The sequence below is a fragment of the Octodon degus genome, unplaced genomic scaffold (genome assembly GCF_000260255.1).
Source record: "Octodon degus isolate 3935 unplaced genomic scaffold, OctDeg1.0 scaffold00006, whole genome shotgun sequence".
Lineage (NCBI taxonomy): Eukaryota > Metazoa > Chordata > Mammalia > Rodentia > Octodontidae > Octodon > Octodon degus.
The window spans coordinates 33,202,157-33,208,106 of NW_004524582.1; the positions used below are offsets into that span (position 1 = coordinate 33,202,157).

Genomic DNA, 5,950 nt, shown 5'->3' on the forward strand with positions numbered 1-5,950 from the left:
CTGTGCTTCCAGGGTGTCCCTGGGATCGAGGGCCTCCGGCGGCGTGTAGACATGGCTCCGCGGTGTGGAGGCCCCAGCTGTGCTTCCAGGGGCGTCTGTGCTTTGTGCAGGCTGCAGCGAGGGTGGCGGCACTGCTCGGCCATGCTTGTGCAGCTGAGAGGGAAAGAAGGGTGCCTTTGATGCCTGGCACTGGGTCAGGGCGTCCTTAGCTGAGAGGGCCCTTCCTGCCTTGGACCCAGGCTCCCACAGCACAGAGCTCCAGGAAGTGGCCCCAGGAGAGCCTTGAACAGAACCTTCAGTTCTTCTCTGAGTTTGCTCCTTAGAATTAGGAATGGTTGTAGAACTTTGTTGAGTTTTTTGTTGTTGTTGAGTTTTATTCATATTTTGAAACTGGTTTTTTTTGGTGGAACCAGGGATTGAACTCAGGCCCTTGCCCTTGCCAGGGAAGCGCTTAATCCACTGAGCCATCTCCCTGGCTCTTTTTTTTTTTTTTTTTTCATTTTCATTTTTTTCCCCCATATTTTGAAACTGTTATGTGACACCTCTCCTCTATTTTTCATGAGTCAGCTTGTGCTATCAACCCACAATCGGGTTGAGGCAGTGGAGTCCCAGAGGCCCAGGGCTGAGATGAGGTGCCATGGGGTGGTCCCGGAGGCCGCCCCTCTCGTGTCAAGGGTTGTGGGGGACCACCTGAGTGACTCTCCTTGAAGGAGGAGCAGTTGTCTCCATTTTGGTTGGGCCTGCCCCTATTTCCTTGTATTGATATGTACAGAGCTGGCTGAGGCTTTTCCTTAGTCCTGCATTTGGCTTTGAGCAACATGCTGATGGTAGCCTTTGAAAGTTAGGGCTGTGAATTCCAGGGGCTAAAGCACTGACGCAGAGCACCACGCACTGTCTCGTTGTGTCGTACAGATTGCTCTCTGCATACTGCAGGGCTGACTTCAGGCCTCCTGCCCAGCCGAGCTCACAGCGCGCAGGCGTTTCCTGCTGTTCTCATAGTTACTCATCCTCATCCTCAAGCCACTGCCTTCTTCAGGAATGAATCCAACCCAGGTTAGGCCTTGGCTTGAGGCTTTGGTTCCAGATAGCCACCACTGTGGCTGGACTTAGGACCCGTGGCTCCCGTAACTGCAGCTGTGCCTCAGTGTCTTTATTCTCATTGTGGCTTGCATTGGAAGCGGTAGATTGGAATTAGCTTGCTACAATTCCAGTGACTTTTCCATGGGGTTACAACTGTAACTTCCTTGGCCACGATGAGGCAGGAAGGGCTCTCTAGATGGTGTCTTCTCCCCGTGTCTCGTGTAGTTGTCTCTCCGTGAGTGCGTCTGGGTGCTGATGGCCTCTTCCAGTATGGACAGCGTGCATGTGGATTTGGCCCCTTCCTAATGGCTAACTTTATAAAGACCTGGGCTTCAAATAGTAAGCATTTTTATTTTTTTTAGTAAGGGTTTTTAAAATGCAGTAAAAATACAGTGTGTGTGTGTGTGTGTGTGTGTGTGTGTGTGTGTGTGTGTTTTCCTGGCACTGAGGATTGAATCCGGGACCTTTGGACTAAGCTATAGCCCCAGGTTTTAAAAAAGTCTGAGGCCCCGGTCACTTAGCCAGCACTGCGGACGCAGCTGCCTCCGCCTTGAGCCCCTACTTCTGGGCAGTCCGTGTGCGCCACCCTCCTTCTCCGAAGCTGCCTTCCTCAGGCTGTTTCCACTGAAGGAGAGGAGTCCTATTGTATGTCCGCTATCCAGAACCTCTTTCAACCGCTTTGCTGATGCAAGTAAGGGTGATGACCGCTTCCTATCTGCTCTGAGGATTATATCCTTATCAGAATCCAACAGAGAAATGGCCAGGAGACCCTTACCACCATCCAAGGGATCACTGATGATTACGGTAAAAAGAAATTGGTGAAGGTGTTTAAGGAGAAATCTGAGCCAGGGAGATAGCTCAGTGGTCTCAGCACCTGCCTGGAAAGCTCAACGACTGATCCCCAGCTGCATGGTGTGCCACAGTGCTGGCCACTGAAACCAGGCATGGTGGCATATGCCTGTAATCCCAGCGCTGGGGAGGCTGAGACAGTAAGATCACTATGAGTCCAGGCTGCATAGTGAGACCCTGTGCCAAATACACAAATACATACATAAATAAAAGATGAAAATCTGCCAGCAATGGTGCTGTCATTGAGCACCTGAAATTCGGAGAAACAATCCAGCTCCAGGGCGGCCAGCGCAGGAACACGTGCCGACTCCGGGTAGAGATCGGACTGGCTAAGAAAGGTTCGTGGTCTAGAAGTGCTCGAGGCTCACTGCGGCTCACGTGAGGATTTCCTTGCAATGAGTAGAGCGCCCCTTCAGTGCCTTAGAAGTTTAAAAGCCTCACAGCTTATATAATGTAGCCCTTGGGGTCTGCTGTCCTGTGGCCTAGTGTAATTCCTTCATGCAGTAAACTGAAGAAAGAGAGAAAAAACGAAACAAAACAAAACCAGGGCTGGAGAGATGGCTCAGTGGTCTAAAGCACCTACTTGGAACAAGCTTGGCAAAGCACAGGGACCGCGGTTCGATCCCCCAGCACCACATGCCAGCCAGCCCGCCCCCTGGTGGGCTGAGCTGGCCACACACACACACACACACACACACACACTAAATAAATGTAAAAAAAAAAAAAAAAACCAAACCAAAGACAAAAAAAACAAAAACAAACAAACCCGAGACAAGGTTTTACTAAGTTACCTAGGATGTACTCAAAATTCTCATCCTCCTCCCTTGCCGTCCCCAAATGTGGCGCTGGTAAGTGGGATTTAAGCGTGTTCATCTTGTACAGTCAGCACCACTGCCCAGCTCCAGAGCTTTCCCACGTCTTGACGCTGAAGTTCTGTCCTTCCTGGGCGTTAGCCAATTCCTGGCGCCCTCGGTAGCCAGCCGTCTGTCTCTCGAGGAGGGCTGCTGGAGCCTTCACCTGAATGGATCGCAGGGTCTGGCTGTGACTGCTTGTTGCCCTTGCATCCTGTTGTACAGTGTCCGGATGTCCTTTCTATTGAAGCTGAGCAATATCTCATTAAACACACATGCCTTGTCTGGTTACCCAATGCTAGTGCTTTGTGGTTATTGTGAATAATACTGCCCTGCACACTGGTGTAAAAAATCTCTTTTTCTCTCTGTTAGGGATTGGTAATTGAACCTAGGGCCTTCACTGAGAGCTGCACCCCCAGCCCTTTTTATTTTTATTTTTATTTTTTTTTAATTTTGAGGCAGAGTATAACTCACTAAATTGTCCAGGCTAGATTTGAATGTGCAATCCTCCTGCCTCAGCCTCCCAAGTAGCTGCCTTTACAGGCATATATCACCACACCTGACTCCTTTTATTTATTTTGAGTCAGGTTCTTGCCATATTGCTAAATTTCTCAGCCTGGGTTAGAACTTCAATTTCCTGCCTCAGTCTCCCAGAATGTTGAGGTTATAGACATAAAACACCACACTCATCCTAGTCCTAAAAAAAGGATCACTTTGAGACCCTGTTTTTCCATTCTTTTAGGTATATTGCAAGAAGTGGAACTTCTCGGTGCAGTGCTTGGTTGTCATTGAGATGTAATACCCAACACACACAAGTCAGAGGAGGAAATGCTTGTTTTAGCTCCTAGTTTATAAGGTGTGAGTCCATAGTCAGCAGTTCTAGAGCAGCGCTGCCTGGCAGAGGACGCACAGTCCAGGCTGGAGCGGACAGGAAGCAGGAGCTCTGCTCTTCCTTCTGCTCCATTCCTGCTGAGCCTGTGCATCGGTGCCCACTTCTAGAGTGCGCTTTCCATCGTGCACACCAGCACTAGGCTGACCCGATCAGAGCAGGAGTCCAGTTATCACCCACCCTAACCCTTAGTCACACCCCCTCGGCTCAGCACCTCCACAGGGCTCCACCGAGAATAGATACTGGGCCACATAGTAATTGTGTATTTATTCATTTGGGGTACCGGGGATTGAACTCAGGCCCTTGCGCTTGCCAGGCGAGCGCTTATTCTACTGAGCCAACTCCCCGGCATAATTGTGGTTTTAATTTTCAAGGGACTGGCCTACTGTTGGCCACAGTGGCTAGCACTGTAGCAACAGTACAAGAGGGCTCTGCTTTGCCCAAGTCTTTGCCTACATTTCACGCACTATTATTGTTCTTTATAGTAGGCATTTTAAGGGCGGGAAGTGGAGCCTGTCGCAGTTTACTGACACTTCACTTATTGCAGTCAAGAATGTATGGAAACTTTCTGTGATCAGTTTGTCTAGATATTCCATAAGTACTTAGAAATAAAATACAGTTTGAAGATCTTGCAGCATTCTGCATGGGTCTGGGAGGTCTGGCACTGCCGGCGTCTCCTGCTCCTCTTTTGGTGCCCTGGTGTCTTAGTCACTGGGCACTATGTCAGAGACCGTGAAGGCTAAATCTTCCCCCCAGGGCTGTGTGGGTGTGTCCAAGTTTGAAATGATCTGTTTCTGTAAGCTAAGAAATGCTACTGAAATCTAAACTTGTTTTTACTATTATTATCTTTTTCTCTCTATTTTAGAGAAGGGTCTACTGGGTGTTCAGGGTCTCAGTACTAGATAGGACTTGTAGTAATCCTCCTGTTTACAGCCTCCCAAGTGGCGGGATTACGGGTGTGCGCCACCACGCCCAGTCTAAATTGCCATCTCAGCCTGCCCCAGGGGCAGGGCTGGCGCAGCAGGCCCAGGGATCGAACCCCTGGCTCCTGTGCCTGCTTGCTGAGCTGTTTGGCCAGCCCTTGGAATTATCTATTGCTGTGGATTGAAACTTTCATGATTACAAACTGACTTTCTTTGCCCCTAGAGATAATTTTAGGTTAAATTCTATTTTGTCTAAGGTTAACAGAATATGTATATATCTCAGTTGTTTAATTAGGTTCTTAGTAAGAAATTTAAAACTAATTTATGAGGATAGATTCCATTTGTCAGAGCAAAAATGGATCACAGGTAGCCCCAGAGCTAAGGAACAGCTTTGATTTTTGCTAAAATCTGTGAGTCCACCTCTTTCTGCTCCACCTTGTGCTGCTCTGAAATCTGGTATCTCCCTCTCTGGGTGTGGAAGCTCTCGCCCTCCTGGTGTCTGGGCTTCCGCAGCTGCTGCTTCTTAAAGTAAGTATCAGTGAGGTGTTTGGGGATTTTCACTTTGCTGATGTCAATTTTTGTAGAGGTGGCAATGACAAATTTCTGGTGTGTTCTTCATAGAGGAACACGATTAAGGCTCAGAGGCCCAGTCACAAGTAGCAAGCCACTCTCCAACTGCTTCAGGAAGGCCACTCTCTTGCCTCTGTGACGCCCGGTGAGGATGACCAAGATGGTGCTGGGAGTGACGCTAGCTCCAAGTCTCCTCACAGGCTGACTGAAGGGCTTCTTGCCGTGGCTCCAGAGCTTTCAGGGCACATCTTCAGTAGGGTAGTATCTAGGCATTTTTTGAAGCTTACCCACCCGGGTACCTGCATTCTTGTCCCCACTGCTGGTTTTGTGATTGTAGCAAGAACTTTCTCCTTTTTATTCTCAGCCTTTGATTCAGCAGCTGTGCACTTTGCCTTGTACAAAGTCTTTCTGGAATACATAGCAGATTGGGAGTCTCTACCAATTCCTCTCACCAGGACAGGATTTCGGCTGCAGTGGGGCTGCCCCTTCTTGGAATTTTTTGCCTTCACCTTATCCTTCTTACCAGGACCACTGGCAGCAGCCTTCTTGGCTTTAGGTTTCTTCTCTTTAGTGTGTGGCTTCTCAGTTTTTCGCCTGCCATCTTGCAAGATGGGAAAGAGCCTGGCACATATATTTCTGTGACAGACCAAAGTGCAGGCTCACTGTATTGATGGGCCTCAATTCGTCCTCAGCTTGAGCACCTCCTGTAGGAATTATCAAGCCTGCGGCACTGGCGCCATGCCCTTACCAGACACAGGTGGCTGGCAAGATGCCCTCCTGGAGGGCCT

General features: G+C 49.1%; 1 pseudogene; it reads right to left on the reverse strand.

Moving 5' to 3' along the window:
* Window positions 1-4,913: 4,913 nt before the first annotated feature.
* On the reverse strand, window positions 4,914-5,746 carry LOC111812405 (annotated as a pseudogene).
* Between the last annotated feature and the right edge of the window lie 204 nt (window positions 5,747-5,950).